General features: G+C 46.0%; 1 protein-coding gene across 1 annotated transcript in view; it reads left to right on the top strand.

The window, feature by feature from the left end:
- The window catches only part of LOC311150218 (metabotropic glutamate receptor 4-like), a gene marked incomplete at both ends in the record, with an annotated part of 241,438 nt that overhangs the window by 121,036 nt on the left and 99,461 nt on the right, over positions 1–20,941 (top strand). The window lies entirely within an intron of this gene.

The following is a 20,941-nucleotide window of genomic DNA, read 5'->3' on the forward strand; positions in this document are numbered from 1 at the left end:
GCATTAACCCAGCTGACATCAACCAAATACATAATGGTTTATCTGACAGTTGACAGGATAACATATAGCATAAAATTGCCTAACATGAACAAATTAAACATGTGGTAGTAAAGCTTGAGAAATGTTGAACCTGCTAGAGATAGCCTACCACATATGTCAAAATCAAAAGGTCTTCTCTCTCTTTTTATGGAATTGAGAGTTGTATTAATCTCTTTCAAAGTGAGGTTATGAAGGCTGAGAAGTGTTCTCACATTGCAGCAGTACAGCCATGCCTGGGACGTTGGAAGGAATGATTAATTGTTTCTTTTTGTTTGCTGGTAAAGAGCTCTAGGCCATTCATCTTTGTCTCCCTGGCCTCAAATCTGCCACAGATTGATGGGCGTTTGGCAGCATAATCTTAAAATAAGTGGATACTGATTTGTAATGTAAATCACATGAATAATTAAAATATTGGGAAGTGAAACAGGTCAGTGATTCTGAATGAATTATCCATGTTGATGAATTCATATCTTAATAGAAAACAGTCATTTATTTATTCCCATTTGCCATAAAGGATAATTGTTTGTCCACCCCCCCATGTGCACAAATGACCTGTGTGCGTGCATTCGTATGTGTATTTTTGCCATTATTATGACTCCGATTCATGTGTTGATGATGCTCGTCCTGCTGACACTACACCCTCTGTGAGCTTACGAGTGTCAGTGTCCTGAAATGGGCACCATGGCCACATTTAGTGTCAGCTTTGTGGCTAAACCAAAGCAATTTGTCCAGTGGGATTGGAAAAGTGTTGAGGAAGGGAAAATGAATCAGTATTCAAAGATAGCTAGAAAGTGAGCAAACAAGAGAGAACTGAGAGGGAGAAGTAGAAGTGAGCATGACTGCCCGGAGTGCCAGTGGGCGTGGGCGTAGCACAGCGTTGGGAATACAGTCAGCTCCGAGCAGGGAGCAGGCCTCACGCTCAGCCTGACCCCTGACCCCCGCTGGGGTTGAATGTAATCACTACCGACATGCCTACCGCTCTCTGTGCCACTGCGTCTCGCTCCTCTGCCGGCTCCAAGCTGCTGCCCATCATACTGTATGTCCTGGAGAGAGACCAGTGGCGGAGGAAGCGGAGGAGTGCCCCTGCAGAGCCCTCCAGCTTCCCCTGCTCAGCTCTGTGGAGGAGAAGTTCATATGAGGAGAGTTTAGCAGGCTCAGCAATTTATAGGTTGGAGCCTCTAGGTTGCACCATGGGGAGCCTCCAGAAAGGTAGTTCCATGTGTAGGCTACCAGATTAGCCAGGATGGAGCTAATTTCTTGTACAGTAGGTCGAGCTCAGTTCAACTAAAGCAGCAAACTCCAAACCCACTTCTTTTCGCAGATAGACAGACAATATGGTAGGGTTATATACTGCATCTTTCCAAGCACCTCTTCCGGGAGTTAAAAACACACCATCTAGCTGCCAAGCCAACTTGCTGAATCCCCCTTATTGCTTGGCTTCTTATTCGCTGTGGCAACATAAAGCAATCCAACACGTCTATGAATACCCACCAAACCATGACATGTCCAATTAGCATTCCCGAGTGCTCAACTCAAAAAGCTCCCTGCGCTCAAGTCTCCATGTGCCAGACCATTACACCCTGAAGTTTAATGATACTGAGAGCATGGCCCTTTTCACTGATCCTTATAACAACCCAAACTATGTAGGATGTTATATTGAAGTCAGCATACCCTGGATTTGTCATTGTACTCAGATTACACCAGGGCCACCGGAAAACTTGTGGCGAGGCGGCATTTGCCACAGCACTTTTCAATCAGGTGTGGCAGCGCCATAACACTTTTGATTTAGTTTAATAAAATACAGTATATCGATGCTAAATGTTAAAAAGAGGGGCAAAGTGCTTTTTTAGACCGATTTGCCTCATGATTTGTCAACTCAATCACAATGTATCTGTCCATCACATCGGAGTGCTGCTACAGGCTCTTTGCGTGTCTTGACCAATCAGATTCACGGAAATTGCATGTCGCACCGGCCGGGGCACAACGCACAAAGCTCAAGGTGCGCTCTTCACTTTCCACCGGTATTTATTTAGCAAGCATGATAACACATTACTCCCGACAGCCACAAGCAAAAACTCTTACAGAAATGTAGTAGCCTATACACCTAAATATTACTGATCTGACATGCTGGATTGCATGGAAACTGGACTATTTTTCAGTCTGATCAACTGTAGGCTACTAACAACAGCAGCTGCATAGTCTCAACTCGGATGTTGGCCCATCACCTCAAGCTCAACCTCGACAAGAAGGAGCTGCTCTTCCTCCCGGGGACGGCCTGCACGCTCCAAGACCTCTCCATTACGGTTGACAACTCCATGGTGTCCCCCTCTTAGAGTGCAAAGAACCTTGCTGTGACCCTGGACAACACCCTGTCGTTCTCTGCAAACATCAAAGCAGTGACTCGCTCCTGCATGTTCATGCTCTACAACATCCGTAGAGTATGACTCTACCTCATACAGGAAGCGGCACAGGTTGTAATCCGTAATCAAACCCCTGCAATTTATCCAGAACGCTGCAGACCACCTGGTGTTCAACCTTTCCAAGTTCTCCCATGTCACCCCGCTCCTCTGCACACTCCAATGGTTTCCAGTCGAAGCTTGCATCCACTACAAGACCATAGTACTTGCCTACGGAGCAGCAAGAGGAACTGCCCCTCCCTACCTTCAGGCCTACCTCAAACCCTACACCCAAACCTGAGCACTCCGTTCTGCCACCTACTAGCCAGTAGCCTTAATTCTTGCACAGAATCCAGCCTAGCTGAAGCGATGCAATTTTCCAGATATCTGACCACTTTTTTTCTCTGGCCTCCATTGATTTAGTCACCCTAATTCTGGCTAAAAACTCCAATAACTTTTGAATGGATTATGGTAGAGGCATGAGGTTTCGACCATTGGTTTACTTAGAGGATTATCCACACAGTAACATATTTTTTTCCCATTGGTCAAAAGATGCGTTTTGATTGGACAATCTTATACTATGCCCCCTGTCCCTCTGGCCAGGGTAAACAAAGTGGTAACGTTGTGTATTTATAGTCCATTTGTTTGTGAGAAAATGTGAATGGGATCAAATTTGGCTTATATTCAAACTTGGGCTGACTCGGCTACCTACACTATTTCAATCCAAAATTATTAACTGGAATTGATCAATATACACAATAGCTGACATAGACTGTGAGTTAGTGTTTCAATAGGCCTACAGTTGCAAAGGGCAGGACTACATGATGCAAACCTGCATAAAGCAAGCTCAGCCCTGTGAGTTTTATTGTCCAATCATGTTGCTTTCTCTGTGTATAGGAAACCCCCCTAGTCCTTCTTTAAAATATCATTCATACGAACAAGTACAAGGTTGCTGCAGTTTAGCAGGGTTTTGATCCTCCCCAAGGCCAGAGTTTTTTTTAAACCATGTGACCTGATTAGAAAAATTCTGGTCCCATCATCGCCCATATTAAACCTTTTTACAACAGATTAATCACGTCATACCGTATAAGGTCCAGAGTTTTACCTGGTTAGGTACCAACACAACACCACTCTGGGACCTGTGGTGCCACCTATGGATTACACTGATATAGTATGTCAGATGGTATGTTGGTGAAATGGAGCAGAGACAATACAGTAAAACAGAGGCAGCAACAAACCACACAATTTAATCAGTGTGTTGTGTGATGAAGGGCGGCAGGTATTCTGGCGGTTAAGAGTGTTGGGCCAGTAACCAAAAGGTCGTTGGTTCGAATCCACGAGCTGACTAGGTGAAACATCTGTCAATGTGCCCTTGAGCAAGGCACTTAACCCTAATTGCTCCTGTAAGTCAATCTGGATAAGACCGTCTGCTAAATTATTAACATGTAAATGAAGGAGAGGCTAGAAATTCCAACCGTACTTGAAAAGCGATTAGAATTACTGTCATTATTATCTGATTCAAAGCTGATTGGGATGCATGGGATGCACAGGCTGATGTGAAGTATAGTGATTACCTTCTGGGCTGCAATTAAGTACTGTATGTGAACAAAACAGGCTAAGAAGAAAGGTAATGAAATACTGGGCACCAGCAGTATACAGAAGGTATTTGTGTTACATACTCACGGTCTCCTAGGCCTAGGACTCACATAAACATACTCCATGGACTCACATAGGTGCAGTTTGATAGTGACCCAGAAAGCTTCAACAAACATGAACGTGTGTAGTAAGTGAAAATCAAAGCCACAGGTTGTTTGGCTGCCTGACAGAAAGCCACCAGAGAGGTTCCCTTTCATCTTAGAGTGGCCAGCCCGGAGCAGAGATGGAGGGATGGAGGGATGTGGCCTCATTATTAATCAGCCAAACAGAGACAGAGTCAATAATGCTGGGCTTTACTCTGTCCCATCACGGCCTAACCCACCTGACAGGGTAGACAGAGAGCAGGCGCTACCCCACATCACAATGTGGACAATGCATAATAAGTGCACTCTGCAATTCAAACGGCTTAGGATCTGTTAGATTTAACCTAGCCTCTGCAGAGTCTCCAACAACCTGATGTTCCGGTTTTCTGGGGAAATGGAAAGAGAGCCTGTGATGCAACTTCCACTTTTGTACGTTAACAAGGTGACACTCCATCTTAACCCCTCCTCCACTTTTACTGGATTGGTTGAACAGTGCAGAAGAAAACGTCTCCCAAATGTTTTTTTTCTTCTCGTCAAGACCAGTATGTAGGGGAACTTGTTTCAGGCATTTATTTTATGCCTGCTACGTTAGGTTACATTTAACCTAATGATTACAATCCCGTTTAACCCTCTGAAAATGAATATTTTAAATTTTTTATGTACTGTATGTTAGCATTATTCACTTTTCACATGAGATTCTTATGTTAGGCTAGGTGGGGACTCAGGCGCAGAGACGGACACACGGACAAAGAGGGTGAATTAAGATGTTGTTTATTCAGCGTGTTTTGGCAGAGAGAATCAGTTCAGGGTGGAGCAGCTTCAGACCGGGGTAGGAGCTGAGTGGGGTGGAGAGCCAGTAGCACTGAGAGCTGGATGACGAGGATATCAGACAACAGATGAGCAGGTTGCGGCGTGGGAGTGGCAGGCAGGCAGGCAGCAGGAACAGACGGGATCTGGTCGAAGGAGAGACAGGTTACAAACGTGGCAGAGACAACTATAATGCTGAGAGGGTAACAACTAAACTGAGATTGCTGTACGGAGCCAAGTTACCACAGGTGGTGTAGGAACGAACTGGCGCTGGAGAGGTGGCCAGCCCGGGTAGATAACTGCTGGTTGATTGGTGACAATGAGCTGCAGCTGGATGTAACTGAGCAGGAGAGAGAATGGCCACGCCCCCTGACCTAGATCCTCTGACTGGGCTGCACAGCGGGAGGAGACAGACACAGACAACACACACAGGGAAAAAAGGAAAAGGAAAACAAGCGGGGACAGGAACAACAGTGCCGGACCGTAACAGTACCCCCCCCTCAACGGGCGCCACCCGGCGACCCACCCGGCTTGTCAGGGTGGTCCCTATGGAAGTCAGCCACCAGCTGCGGGTCCAGTATAAACCGCCGGGGAATCCAGGACCTCTCCTCGGGACCGTATCCCTCCCAGTCCACCAGGTACTGAAGCCCTCTACCACGCCTCCGGACGTCCAGCAGTCTCCGCACCGTGTAGGCTGGATGGTCGTCAATAATACGCGGTGGCGGAGGGGGATCCACAGGCGGACACAAAGGGCTGGAGGAGACCAGCTTCAGCTGGGACACGTGAAATGTAGGATGGACTCTCATGGCCTGGGGAAGCTTCAACCGAACAGCCGAAGGGTTGATGATGGAGTCGATCTCGAAAGGACCCAAATACCGGGGCGACAGCTTACGGGAGTCAGTGCGCAGAGGGATGTTGCTGGAGGAGAGCCAGACTCGCTGACCAGGCTGGAACTGGGGAGCGACTACCCTGTGCCTGTCCGCCACTCTCTTGTTACGCTCTGCTGTCTGTAGAAGGGCCTCACGGGTGTCCACCCACACCTTGCGGCAGCGACTAAGGTTATCCTGAACTGACGGGACGGCTAACTCCCTTTCCTGAGACGGGAACAATGGCGGTTGGTACCCCAAAGCCGCCTCAAATGGTGAGAGGCCGGTGGCAGATGAGGTGAGGGAATTGTGGGCATATTCGACCCACGGGAGGTGTTTGGCCCAGGTGGACGGGTTCTGGGATGTCACACAGCGTAGAGCAGCCTCCAGGTCCTGATTGGTCCTCTCAGTCTGGCCATTGGACTGGGGATGGAAACCTGATGAGAGACTGACAGAGGCACCCAGAGCAGAACAAAACTCCTTCCATACCCGAGAAATGAACTGTGGGCCTCTATCGGACACTATGTCCACAGGTATTCCATGGGGACGGAATACATGTAGGACAAAGAGGTCGGCTGTCTCACTGGCAGACGGTAATTTTGGTAATGCAACAAAATGGGCAGATTTAGAGAATCTGTCCACGATGGTGAGTATGGTGTCATTACCTTCAGACATAGGAAGTCCAGTGACGAAGTCCAAGTCCACGTGAGACCAAGGACGACTCGGGACTGGGAGAGGCCGCAGCAGGCCCGAAGGAGCCCGGTGGGAAGCCTTATTTTGGGCACAGATGGAACAGGCCGCCACGTATTCCCGGACGTCAGCCTCGACGGATGGCCACCAAAAGTGCCTCTTCAGTAGCGACAGTGTACGGTTCATACCAGGGTGGCAGGAGAAGCGCGAGGTGTGGATCCAGTTGAGCACTTGCGGCCGCACGGCTGCGGGAACATAGAGAAGGTCGGGGGGGCCATCGGCCGGTCCAGGTTCCGACTCTTGTGCCGATCGGACGAGGGACTCGATTTCCCAGTGAACAGCCGCCACCAAACAGGAAGCGGGCAGAACAGGTTCAGGATTGCTGGAGTCTTCATTGTCTATAAACTGGCGAGAGAGAGCATCAGGCTTGATATTACGTGTGCCAGGACGATATGTTAAAATAAACTTGAACCTGCTGAAGAACAGAGCCCATCTGGCCTGACGGGAGTTTAGCCTCTTGGATGACTGGATGTAAGCCAGGTTCTTGTGGTCTGTCCAGACTATGAAGGGTTGCTCTGCTCCGTCTAGCCAGTGCCTCCACTCCTCCAACGCCAACTTGACAGCAAGCAACTCCCGGTTACCCACGTCGTAGTTCTTCTCAGCAGGGGTCAATCTCCTGGAGAAAAAGGCCACAGGATGGAGCTTCTGGTCCGTGGGGGAACGTTGTGACAGGACAGCCCCCACCCCCGAATCAGAGGCGTCCACTTCCACAATAAACTGCAAACTAGTGTCTGGATGAATAAGAACAGGGGAGGTGGAGAACAGTTCCTTCAGTGTACTCACGGCTGACTCGGCCTCAGAAGTCCACAGGAATGGCACCTTTGGGGAGGTGAGCTTGGTCAGGGGGGCAACCACTCGGCTGAAACCCCTGATGAAGCGGCGGTAGAAGTTGGCGAAGCCCAGGAAGCGTTGTAGCTGTTTCCGAGACGTGGGTGTGGGCCACTCCGCAACCGCTCTGATTTTGTCAGGGTCTGGTGACACTTGTCCCCGCTCGATAATAAAACCCAAAAAGGGGACAGACTGCCGGTGGAACTCACATTTTTCTGCTTTCACATACAGTTTATTTTCCATGAGGCGTTGGAGAACCAGACGGACGTGGGAGACGTGTTCATCCTGTGACTTAGAGAATATTAGAATGTCATCCAAATAGACAAACACAAAACGGTGTAGAAAATCCCTCAACACATCGTTAACCATGGCCTGAAACACTGCTGGGGCGTTAGTGAGACCGAATGGCATGACTAGGTATTCAAAGTGTCCGAGAGGGGTATTGAACGCAGTTTTCCATTCGTCTCCCTGCCTGATCCTAACGAGGTGGTAAGCATTACGCAGGTCGAGTTTGGTAAACACGGTGGCACCATGAAGGGGTTCAAATGCTGAGTTGATGAGAGGCAGGGGGTACGTATTTCTGACTGTGATGTTATTTAGTCCTCTGTAGTCAATGCAGGGGCGTAATGTTTTGTCCTTCTTCTCTACAAAAAAGAACCCAGCACCAACAGCGGAAGATGAGGGACGAATGATGCCAGAGACTAGGGAGTCGCCTATGTAGGTTTCCATAGCTTCTCTCTCAGTACGGGACAGATTGAAAAGCCGACTGGACGGCAAAGGGGCTCCAGGCAGTAACTCAATAGCGCAATCGTATGGCCTATGAGGTGGTAGTGAAAGTGCTTTGGACTTACTGAATACCTCGGCCAGGTCCAGGTACTCTTTAGGGACTGAAGAGAGGTCTGGGGGTTTGACAGGGGAAGCAGGGGAACCTACAGAGGGCGGAATAGCCGACCCAAGGCAAGCAGAATGGCAGTGAGTGCTCCAACTGTGTATTTTGTGGTTTTGCCAGTCAATATGGGGGTTGTGAAGGCTAAGCCAAGGGAAACCGAGGATAAGAGGGGAGGCCGAGGAGGAGACTACTTTAAACTGGATGGTTTCTTTGTGATTGCCGGACAGCATGAGAGAAACGGGGACAGTTTGGTGGGTGATGTTGGCAAACTGATGGCCGTCAATAGCGGTTACTGTTATAGGCTTAGGCAGGGGCTTAACAGGGATCTCAGCCTGAGTGACCAGGTTAACGTCAAGGAAACTATCCTCAGCACCAGAGTCAATGAGAGCAGCTAATGGGAGAGACAGATTCCTGAACTGGACTGTAGCTGGGATAACTAGACGGGGTGCTGTGGGCATTGAGTCAGGTGTAGCGCTCGCAAGTACGCCCACTTTTACCTGCGAGCTTTGTCTTTTGGGCGAACCGGACAGTTAACCAGGAAATGAGTGCGGTCCCCACAGTACACGCACTCACCAGCCCGCATGCGCCGTTCCTTTTCGGCAGGGGACAGACGAGCACGGCCCAGCTGCATGGGCTCGTCTAGTTCCGTGGAGGGATCCGCTGAGGTGTGTGGGCGGTGTCCGAGTGGTGGTGTTGCTCGGGTTGCAGAAAGCGAGGGGGCCCCGCCTGCGGTGCGGACCCGACCGCCCCTCTCCTGTCTCCTCTCCCGTAGCCTGTTGTCTATTCGTGTAGCAAGGGAAACGAGAAGATGAAGGTTAGCAGGCTCATCACGAACAGCTAGTTCATCCTTAATCGTGTCACTCAAACCGTTAACAAACGCTCCCTGAAGAGCTTCGTCATTCCACTTGGAATCGGCTGCCAAGGTCCAAAAATCAATGGCGTATTCAGCCACGCTACCCGTGCCCTGTCGTAGCTTCAACAGTCTCTTTGTGGCGGTCCCGGCATGGTCCGGGTGATCAAACACAATTTTCAATTGAGAGGAAAAATCGTCAAACGACAGGCTGGCAATCTGCTGAGTAGAACAAGCCGCTTCTGCCCAAATCAAAGCTTTGCCCCTCAGTAACCCCAGAGCGTAATGTACCTTTGAGGATTCCGTGGAGAAAGACAGGGGCTTCTGTTGGAACACCAAGCGGCACTGAAGCAGGAAACCACGGCATTTGTTCAGGTCCCCGGTGAAAGGTTCGGGTGAGGTTGTAGGGGGTTCCCGCAGGGCAGGAGCGGAAGCCGAGCCTGGAGCAACTGTAGGAGGAACAGGCGGAGGAGAAGCAGAGGGAGGAAGAGTAGTGAGTGTTACCAGGTTAGCTACCTGAGAGGTGAGCTGAGATACTTGATCCAACAACCGCTGGTTGTTATCCAATAGAGACCGGATGAGTTGGTCGTGTTGTCCCAATAACATTCCCTGTGAATGGAGGGCGCGTTGTACGCCATCACCCGTTGTTTCATGTGGCATCTCTGCTGAGTCCATGTTTGGCCAGTTCATTCTGTTAGGCTAGGTGGGGACTCAGGCGCAGAGACGGACACACGGACAAAGAGGGTGAATTAAGATGTTGTTTATTCAGCGTGTTTTGGCAGAGAGAAGCAGTTCAGGGTGGAGCAGCTTCAGACCGGGGTAGGAGCTGAGTGGGGTGGAGAGCCAGTAGCACTGAGAGCTGGATGACGAGGATATCAGACAACAGATGAGCAGGTTGCGGCGTGGGAGTGGCAGGCAGGCAGGCAGCAGGAACAGACGGGATCTGGTCGAAGGAGAGACAGGTTACAAACGTGGCAGAGACAACTATAATGCTGAGAGGGTAACAACTAAACTGAGATTGCTGTACGGAGCCAAGTTACCACAGGTGGTGTAGGAACGAACTGGCGCTGGAGAGGTGGCCAGCCCGGGTAGATAACTGCTGGTTGATTGGTGACAATGAGCTGCAGCTGGATGTAACTGAGCAGGAGAGAGAATGGCCACGCCCCCTGACCTAGATCCTCTGACTGGGCTGCACAGCGGGAGGAGACAGACACAGACAACACACACAGGGAAAAAAGGAAAAGGAAAACAAGCGGGGACAGGAACAACAGTGCCGGACCGTAACATCTTAACTCTGTATATATTTCTACCAGGGGTTGGAACCAAAATTATTTTCCAATCGTTTCGTTCTGAACAGTACCATTACTTTTTATCGTTCTGTTACACTGTTCCGACCAGCAAATAAAGTTCTGAACCGGTTCCAACCCCAAAAAAGTAACAGTCTATATAATTCCTTTCTATTCCTTTTTAAACCTCTGAAGTCATTTTTCTTTTTTTTAGCTCAACATTAAATGACTTCACCAATCAGTGCACATAGATCAGCTTACTATGGAGAAGGAAAGCGATGTAATCTGTATAGGAAAGTCACTAAGAGCAAATTGTATTTTGCCGTAACAGCGTGGTTTAATCATAATGAAAGAAGAAAAAAACAGAAACACTGTGCTGCCAGTCACAGTGTAGGGCGCGAGATGCAACTGAATTTCTGCGGGTGAGGAGAGGGTGAGAGAGGATGGAGGAAGCTTGCCTTGAAGCGACTGGGCATCTTGTTATGACATGCATTATCTGAATTAGGCCAACAGAATTCTACCTATGTAGGAGCGACTTCTATGGAGGAACTTTTAATGTCTTTGAACATCCGAGTTGGTTTAACGTTGGACCAGACCAAACGTTAGCGGTGGGGTTATGGTATTGGCAGGCATAAGCTACGGACAATGAACACAATTGCATTTTATCGATGGCAATTTGAATGCACAGAGATACCGTGACGAGAGCATGAGGCCCATTGTCGTGCCATTCATCCGCCGCCATCACCTCATGTTTCAGCATGATAATGCACGGCTCGCAAGGATCTGTACACAATTCCTGGAATCTGAAAATGTCCCAGTTCTTCCATGGCCTGCATACTCAACAGACATGTAACGACTCATTGAGCATGTTTGGGATGCTCTGGATTGATGTGTACCACAGTGTGTTCCAGTTCCTGCCAATATCCAGCATCTTCGCACAGTCATTGAAGAGGAGTGGGACTACATTCCACAGGCCACAATCACCAGCCTGATCAACTCTGTGCGAAGGAGATTCTTTTAAACAGCTCTTCGTAATTTCTGTTTCATGCTTGTAACGTCGTCAGTAGGCTACAGTAACCTATGCTTCAGAGGGGATGGGCAGGTAGCCTACACACACCCACTGGCAAAGATTTCCAGCTGCCAGGCAGATGCTGGAATACGTTTCTGAGCGACTGAGTGAGGGCTTTACATAGGCACTTTGTTGGGATTTTTTGGGGACTGGAAGAAAATGGCAATATGTTTAGCAATATGTTACTGTATGTAATTGAATTTGGAGTGCTAATTAGTTGACCGAGGGGTGGCAGAAATCAGCTTCTTGGTAATCTGAGGCCTTTGAATGCCGTGTCGTCTGGTGACTGGTGATCAGACAGCTCCTTTACCCAGCGTTAGTTCAAATCAAATCAAATCAAAATGTGTATTGGTCACATACACGTGTTTAGCAGATGTTATTGCGGGTGTAGTGAAATGCTTGTGTTTCTAGCTCCGACAGTGCAGTATATCTAACAAGTAATATCTAACAATTTCGCAACATATACGCAATTCACACAAATCTAAGTAAAGCAACAGAATTATTATTATATAAATAAATATATGGACGAGCAATGTCAGAGCGGCATAGACTAAGATACAGTAGAATAGTATAGAATACAGTATATACATATGAGATGAGTAATGCAAGATATGTAAACATTATTAAAGTGACTAGTGTTCCATTTATTAAAGTGGCCAGTGATTTCTAATCTATGTATATAGGCAGCATCCTCTAATGTGCTAATGAAGGCTATTTAACAGTCTGATGGCCTTGAGATAGAAGCTGTACTGACCTCGAATTCTGGATGATAGCGAAGTGAACAGGCAGTGGCTCGGGTGGTTGTTGTCCTTGATGATCTTTTTGGCCTTCCTGTGACATTGGGTGCTGTAGTTGTCCTGGAGGGCTGATAGTTTGCCCCTGGTGATGCGTTAGGCAGACCGCACCACCCTCTGGAGAGCCCTGCGGTTGCGGGCGGTGCAGTTGCCATACCAGGCGGTGATACAGCCTGACAGGATGCTCTTAATTGTGCATCTGTAAAAGTTTGTGAGGGTTTTAGGTGCCAAGCCAAATTTATCAGCCTCCTGTTGCGCCTTCTTCACCACACTGTCTGTGTGGGTGGACTATTTCAGTTTATCAGTGATGTGTACGCTGAGGAACTTGAAGATTTCCACCTTCTCCACTGCAGTCCCGTCAATGTGGATAGGGGGGTGCTCCCTCTGCTGTTTCCTGAAGTCCACGATCATCTCCTTTGTTTTGTTGACGTGGAGTGAGAGGTTATTTTCCTGGCACAACGCTCCTAGAGCCCTCACCTCCTCCTTGTAGGCTGTCTCGTCATTGTTGGTAATCAAGCCTACTACTATTGTGTCGTCTGCAAACTTGATGATTGAGTTGGAGGCGTGCTTGGCCACGCAGTCATGGGTGAACAGGGAGTACAGGAGGGGGCTGAGCACGCACCCTTGTTGGGCCCCAGTGTTGAGGATCAGCGAAGTGGAGGTGTTGTTTCCTACCTTCACCACCTGGGGGCGGCCCGTCAGGAAGTCCAGGACCCAGTTACACAGGGCGGGGTTCAGACCCAGGGCCTCGAGCTTAATGATGAGCTTGGAGGTTACTATGGTATTGAATGCTGAGCTATAGTCAATGAACAGCATTCTTATATAGGTATTCCTCTTTTCCAGATGGGATAGGGCAGTGTGCAGTGTGATGGCGATTGCATCATCTGTGGATCTATTGGGGCGGTAAGCAAATTAAAGTGGGTCTAGGGTGGCAGGTAAGGTAGAGGTGATATAATCCTTGACTAGTCTCTCAAAGCACTTCATGATGACAGAAGTGAGTGCTACGGGGCGATAGTCATTTAGTTCAGTTACCTTTGCTTTCTTGGGTACAGGGACAATGGTGGCCATCTTGAAGCATGTGGGGATAGCAGACTGGAATAGGGAGAGATTGAATATGTCCGTAAACACACCAGCCAGCTGATCTGCGCATGCTCTGAGGATGCGGCTAGGGCCGGCAGACTTGCGAGGGTTAACACGCTTAAACGTCTTACTCACGTCGGCCATGGAGAAGGAGAGCCCACAGTCCTTGGTAGCGGGCCGCGTCGGTGGCACTGTATTATCCTCAAAGCGGGTGAAGAAGGTGTTTAGCTTGTCCGGAAGCAAGACGTCGGTGTCCGCGACGTGGCTGGTTTTCGTTTTGTAGTCCGTCATTGTCTGTAGACCCTGTCACATACATCTCGTGTCTGAGCCGTTGAATTGCGACTCCACTTTGTCCCTTAGGGAAAAGCTGATCTTGACCCTGAGATTAAATTAGCTTTTTTTCATGACTGTGCTGCAATGTATGATGCAGCAAGTTAACATTTTAACTTGCTGCATCATACAAGAGAAAGAGGCACTGTATGTCACTAAAATTTAACATTATGTGGTTGTGGGTGGAATTTACATTTAGATAGTTCAGTGTACAGTAGTAGTTACATTAGAATGACTTGTTTTTTCCAAAAATATAGTTGAGTTCTGTTTTACTGTGACTGGACAAGCCAATGTCATGGTCTAGAGAGCCACAATATGGACTATATACAGCTCAACTGAAAACCAGAGAGCAAGTTGTTTTCCCATTGCTGTTCCCAATCACAGTGTTTCCCATTACAGCCTGCAGGATTTTGGTCAGGGTTCACAGTACGTATGGATTTCCACAGCACCACAGCAAACCAATATTTCACCACCTGAAACACAGCTTCATCTCAAAGTGGTCATGCTGTATAGAATGGATCTATACAGTTGTGGCTGTTTTATCAACAAAAGGACAGTTGGTAGTTTTTTTTGCTTGCAAAAAGCCCAGAGCAAAAATAAGCACACATAACCACACAGAAACTCACACATAGACACAGTGAATGTCCACAAATGAAATGTGAAAAACAGGAAGGACGCAGCTCAAATGTTAACTCACAGGAAAACATCAATGTGAAGTAGTGATAATGGAGAGTTTATATAATTCATAATATTATGTCCACATATGTTAACATCTGTTGGATATGGAGCTCCAGTATCTGCTAGTCTTTCCCAATAGCTTCAGGACATCATCTCATCTCCGATGGCAAGAAAACAGCCCACCTAGTCAGCTCTAGTCTCATGAGTAGGCTACATTTATGTGATGATTGACCTATATAATTATTTTGATGCAGCACTATGTTTCACGTTTTCAACATACATAGTGGAATAATGTGTGTGGGCATTAGTTTGTAAACAAAGTCACTGTGTAAACATCGCTATGGCAGGTGAGACTGAATCCCAGCCACTGTCCTCAGGCTCTGTAAGATAATTAATAGCATATTGTTTGCATGGCCATATGTGAGACAAAGAACTCTCGTAAGTCGAGACACCTTAAATAATAGCCACTATTCTTACTTGGTCTCTGCAGTCTTCTTGCAGATTGCCATTTCAGGAACCTTTGCTTGGCATGCTATGTCACTTAATTATATAAATTAGTCTGTGCTGCAGTTGGGGGCTGCAGGGTGGATTTGCAAGTCTCTCTCTCTCTCTCTCTCTCTCTCTCTCTCTCTCTCTCTCTCTCTCTCTCTCTCTCTCTCTCTCTCTCTCTCTCTCTCTCTCTCTCTCTCTCTCTCTCTCTCTCTCTCAAATTTAGAGTCTGAGATGTTGGTAGCACTCTGTCTCAAAGCAATGTGAATAATATCATTATTTTACACTGATCATGTTGCCTTAACACCACATTATATCCAACTCACCAGACACAGATACAGTATATGCATATGAGGCTGGCTGGTAGTTCGTTCTAAACCAGTACCATCTTGGACTTATAATTGCTTCACTGCGACAGCTGAGAGAATTATCTGAGTCTGGGGACTCCCCAGCTTTAAACAGTCAGACCAGGGGCTCCAGGTTACACATTATGGGAGTAATGATCCCCAATGATGTGCTAAATTATGTTATAATCATGCAATTTCCATTTTATGACCAAATGTTCGGCTCTGTGTTTAATGTTAAAACAGTTGTTAAAAATGCATGCTGTACAGATGTAGGTTTTATTTTGAGGAACACATTTCATGTTTCAAGGGGTTATCTAATGGTAATTCCACGGTAATGGAATTTCGCAGAGACTTTAAAATGTATGCCAAACAGAAGTTTAACAAACCATACAATTCTACGCACAATGACTACTTCTAACAATTTACACAGTTAAAAAATATATATACTGGAAAAACTGTGCAGCTGCAACGTTTGGTAACAGAATTACGGTAAAATCCTCCCAAATATTATTCTGTTACCAAATGTTGTATCTGCACAGTTCTTTCTGTAAATGTTTTATTTATTTTTTATGTTCAGTGGAAGTTGTTAAAAGTAGCCATTGTGCATAGAGCCCTATGGTTTCTGAAACTGTGAAATCAGTGGTTTTTGTTTTGGTATACATTTTAAAGTGAAAATTTAGAATTATGTTATTATGGGAATTGCCCCTAACAGTTTCCCCACCCCTTACCACCACTTCCGTTGTCATTACAGAGAGTTTTGTATGGTAGCATTACTAGCATGTTGGTAGTTTATTTTATCATTGTAACAGATTACTGTACCTGTTCCCCTGTGCATCTGCACATGGTGATAAAGGAATTCCAGGATTATTCAAGACTCCTCTGCTATATGTGAATGTAGGTGTGCATGAGTGAGTGCATCCATGTGTGTATGTGTGGTATGGCTTTTGGCCAAGATTCAGCTATAATCATATCTCTTTCCTTGCAACCCTTTAGCATTACACCTGCCTCACCAAAGCACAGAGGCAGATGTAATTCCCGCTCAGCCCAGTCAAAACTGTTCGCTGCTCTGGCACCCCAATGGTGGAACAAGCTCCCTCACGACGCCAGGACAGCGGAGTCACTCACCACCTTCCGGAGACATTTGAAACCCCACCTCTTTAAGGAATACCTGGGATAGGATAAAGTAATCCTTCTACCACCCCCTTACCCCAACCCACCCCCCCCCCCCCAAAAAAAAACAAAAATAATAATAAAAAACGTTGTAAAGTGGTTATCCCACTGGCTATAAGGTGAATGCACCTATTTGTAAGTCGCTCTGGATAAGAGCGTCTGCTAAATGACGTAAATGTAATGTAATTGGTTTGAATCTTCCTCATACAAAAACAAGGAAGTGAGCTAAACATGGCATACATAATTATTAAGGCCAGGCACCACATGCTAAAATTACATTTTTGTATTGTCAAGGTAGATGTAGGTGGGTGTGGTGGTGGAATCAGGCGCAGGACGCAGAACGTTAGTCCAAAAGACTTTAGTAGAGCACAACAAAACAATCACGAAATAAATGCCCAGAGGCAAAACTCCGCACGTAGGCGAATAACAACGGGCGCACAAACAGGTGCGCAAAACACTCCAAACTAATGGAGAAAATGCTCAACCGAGCAAACAGTGGAAATACAGCCTACCGGCACGACAGTAAAACAATCACACACAACACTAGACAAACACAACGAGAACTTAAAGGACACTAATTACACTAAACGATAACAGGTGTACAACAATCAGACAAAAGCAAACGAACATAGAAACATGCAACGGTGGCAGCTAGTATTCCGGAGACGACGAACGCCGAAGCCTGCCCGAGCAAGGGAGAGAGGCAGCCTCGGCCGAAACCGTGACATGTATATACTTATACATTTTGAGATGTTTTGTAATTTGGATCATTAATATTAGTATTTTCAAAAATGATGAAAAAAATATGTCAAAAAGTTCATGAAATATATATTTTCATTAATTTATTATACTACCGTCATCAAACTGTCATTAATTCTAACCACTTTTAAATTGACATGCATCCATAATTTCAAAGGTCATTACATTGAATCAGAAATAATTTAAAAGCCCATTTCATAGAGAATGTTACAAACTGGACTATACACTTCATGACCAAAAGTATGTGGACACCTACCCGTCAAACATCTCATTCTGTCGGACTGCCAGATGGTGAAGCATGATTCATCACTCCAGAGAATGCGTTTCCACTGCTCCAGAGTCCAATGGCGGCGAGCTTTACACCACTCCAGCCGACATTTGGCATTGCACATGGTGATCTTAGGCTTGTGTGTGGCTGCTCGGCCATGGAAACCCATTTCATGAAGCTTCCGACTAACACTTCTTGTGCTGACGTTGCTTCCAGAGGCAGTTTGGAACTCGGTAGCACCCAAGGACAGACGATTTTTACGCGCTTCAGCACTCGGCGGTCCCATTCTGTGAGCTTGTGTGGCCTACCACTTTGGCAGCTGAGCCGTTGTTGCTCCTAGACGTTTCCACTTCACAATAACAGCACTTACAGTTGACCGGGGAAGCTCTATCAGGGCAGAAATTTGACGAACTGACTTGCTCGAAGGGTGGCATCCTATAACGGTGCCACCTAGAAAGTTACTGAGCTCTTCAGTAACGCCATTCTACTGCCAATGTTTGTCTATGGAGATTGCATGGCGGTGTGCTCGATTTTATACACCTGTCAACAATGGCAACAACGGGTGTGGCTGAAATAGACAAATCCACTAATTTGAAGGGGTGTCCACATACTTTTGTATATATAGTGTATGTAGTAACTTCCTTTGAAGAGATGGTGATTGGGTCTTAATAGGTGTTTGGCGTTTGGTAGTCTAAATTCAGTATTTGTGTCTTTAACTGCCATTTCCCGAATCTTCCTACACGCAAAGACATTTTCTCAGCCTCCGAAGTATCTGCATTCACCAAATGTTGTGTGGTTATCCTTAGAATCATTCTCCAGACTTATACATAGGGAATTGTTGATATGTTGTCAACTGTTTATTCTAGATTAGATTTTATCCAATTTTTGTTGCCAAAAATGCATCCATTTTACATACCTTTCTATAGTATTTTACAGATAATAAGATGAACAAAGTGTGTAAGGCTATGTGGAAGTCTGGTCCTGGGGTGTCTTAACGAAATGAAACCAAAAGTATTCGGTCTGACTTCATCTAGTGTCCAGAAAAATGGATTTGAGTGGTATGGAAATACGTACATATTTAATTATATATCACATACTTTGCATATTTTAATACAATATTTCAGAATTGTTTTTATACAGAAAGTATTATTTTTGTGTCCACATTCAATTGGTAAAAGTTGATTGTGATATGATAAAAAAAAAAAAAAAAACGATTAGGGTGAAACACCTTGCTGTAACTTAATCCTTAGAGGGCCACTTTGTCTTTGTCACTTGAAATAGTCCTTTGCTCCTTTGGCTCCTTATCTCTAACCATCTTCTGATGGGTGGACACGTTTATTATGATTCACGAGGCAAGGAGATCTATTCTAATGATCTACCTCCCCCTGTTCAGATAGTACCTTCTCATTACCATGTTGAGTGATGATCCCTGGCTGCACCTACAGACTCCATAGAGACTCCATACATGGCCATTCACGTGGCTGCTTCTCACTGCCCATTATATACGTCTGGTCAAGTATTCCTGATGGATAAAGTTGTGCTGGAGTCCAATTGCAAAGCATGTTAGCTAGAGTTTTCAATGTGATGTGCTTGCACTGCAGTAATGAAATTACAGCTTTGTGACCTCAGAAAGCAAGGCTGTCCTTAATGTAGTGATCTGTTCTCTGCTCTGTATGGGGATTCATTTTGTCCACAGTGACTGCTATTGTTGAAAAGACACTCTATTCTCACGTCTTACTAGAGACTCCTTAGCCTTGTGCAGCAACGGGAATAGCCGATTAAACTAAATTCCACAATTTACGATGGAGTAGAAGGGCGACTAGTATGGGCAGACTGGAGCGCTGACGTCACACCCAAAGAATAGCTTGCAATTACACACAAGATTTTTCGGTGTAATTGCAGGCTATTCTTTGGGTGCTGATATAATTTTATGTGACTTCGGAGCTCCACACTAGTCGCCGCTCAACTCAATCATAAATCGTGGTGAAAAGTGCCAAGGCAATATCATATTTCTATGACTTCACATATTAGAGTCTAGTCCATCTAAAAATGGGCTAGGGGGAAGAGGGGGCTTGGCGCATTGATTGTGGCTGAGCCTGACCCCTGCTGATTCCATGTGTAGGCACGCAGGTGACAAACATCCTCAACAGCTGTGCAGGGACAGTGTGCCAAATGCCTCCCACACACAATAAACAGCTTATGCATTAGCCATTGATTAAAGGCCTGCTCCAAAAAAAAAGATTAAGACAAAACAGATAAAATGGTGGGTGTGTTTAAGATTTGTGAATTTAAATGTAATGCATTTTTATGCCAGATAAATAGTGTGTGGTCGCTAGAAGATAACACCTCTATGTATAATACTGACTGTATAGTGGTCAGTGCAACCAGTGCCTACTCAACCCAGTGATGATTGGTATCATTGTTCCATAATCATGCAACCAAAACAAGAACAAGAGCAAACCCCATGGCTTTAAATTCCTCTCACACTGTTTGTGACTGCACTGCATCAGCTATTCCGTTGTTCCCTTCCCTGTGTCAGGGTACGCTTATAGATGGTTGGAGGCAGCGATACAACCTATAATGTATGAAAGTAATGACAAAATTACTATTTTCTACCACAAGAGGAATCCTCCACATTTAGCTCATTTAGAGTACCTGTGGCATCTAGTGGTGAGCAGCCCAATGTAATTGTCCAATAGAGCAGCATTTTACAGCTGCATATCAATGTGGGAGGCAGGTAATTTGGAGTTCGGGGCCAACTGAAACGTTTTTTTGATTGACAGGTGGTGCAACAAGGAGGGCAGTGGAGGCAGACAGGGCAGTGGGATAGCAGGAAGATTTATTATGCAAATATTAGCTTTGAGGGTAGTGTCCCTTCAGCATGACAGGAATATCAAGAGGAAGAGTGATGATTAGGAAACCTTTTTCTATTCCACAGAGATGTTACTAAGCAAAATATCCGAAGGACCACAGGAGGTTGGTGGCACCTTATTTGGGGAGGACGGACTCATGGTAATGGCTGGTGCGGAGTAGGTGGAATGGTTTCAAATACATCAAATACAGCTCTGGAAAAAATTAAGAGACCACTGCAAAATGATCAGTTTCTCTGGTTTTACTATTTATAGGTATGTGTTCGGGTACAATTTACATATTTTTTTTATTCTATAAACTACTGACAACATTTCTCCCAAGTTCCAAATAAAATATTGTCATTTAGAGCATTTATTTGCAGAAAATGACAACTGGTCAAAATAACAAAAAAGATGCAGTGTTGTCAGACCTTGAATAATACAAAGAAAATAAGTTCATGTTCATTTTTAAACAACACAATACTATTTTTTTAACTTAGGAAGAGTTCAGAAATCAATATTTGGTGGAATAACCCTGATTGTCTTGAGATTGGGCTGGCCATGACAGGGTCTTGATCTGGTGGTCCTCCATCCACACCTTGATTGACCTGGCTGTGTGGCATGGCACATTGTCCTGCTGGAAAAACCAATCCTCAGA

Source organism: Coregonus lavaretus, assembly GCF_964263955.1.
Source record: "Coregonus lavaretus genome assembly, chromosome: 22".
Lineage (NCBI taxonomy): Eukaryota > Metazoa > Chordata > Actinopteri > Salmoniformes > Salmonidae > Coregonus > Coregonus lavaretus.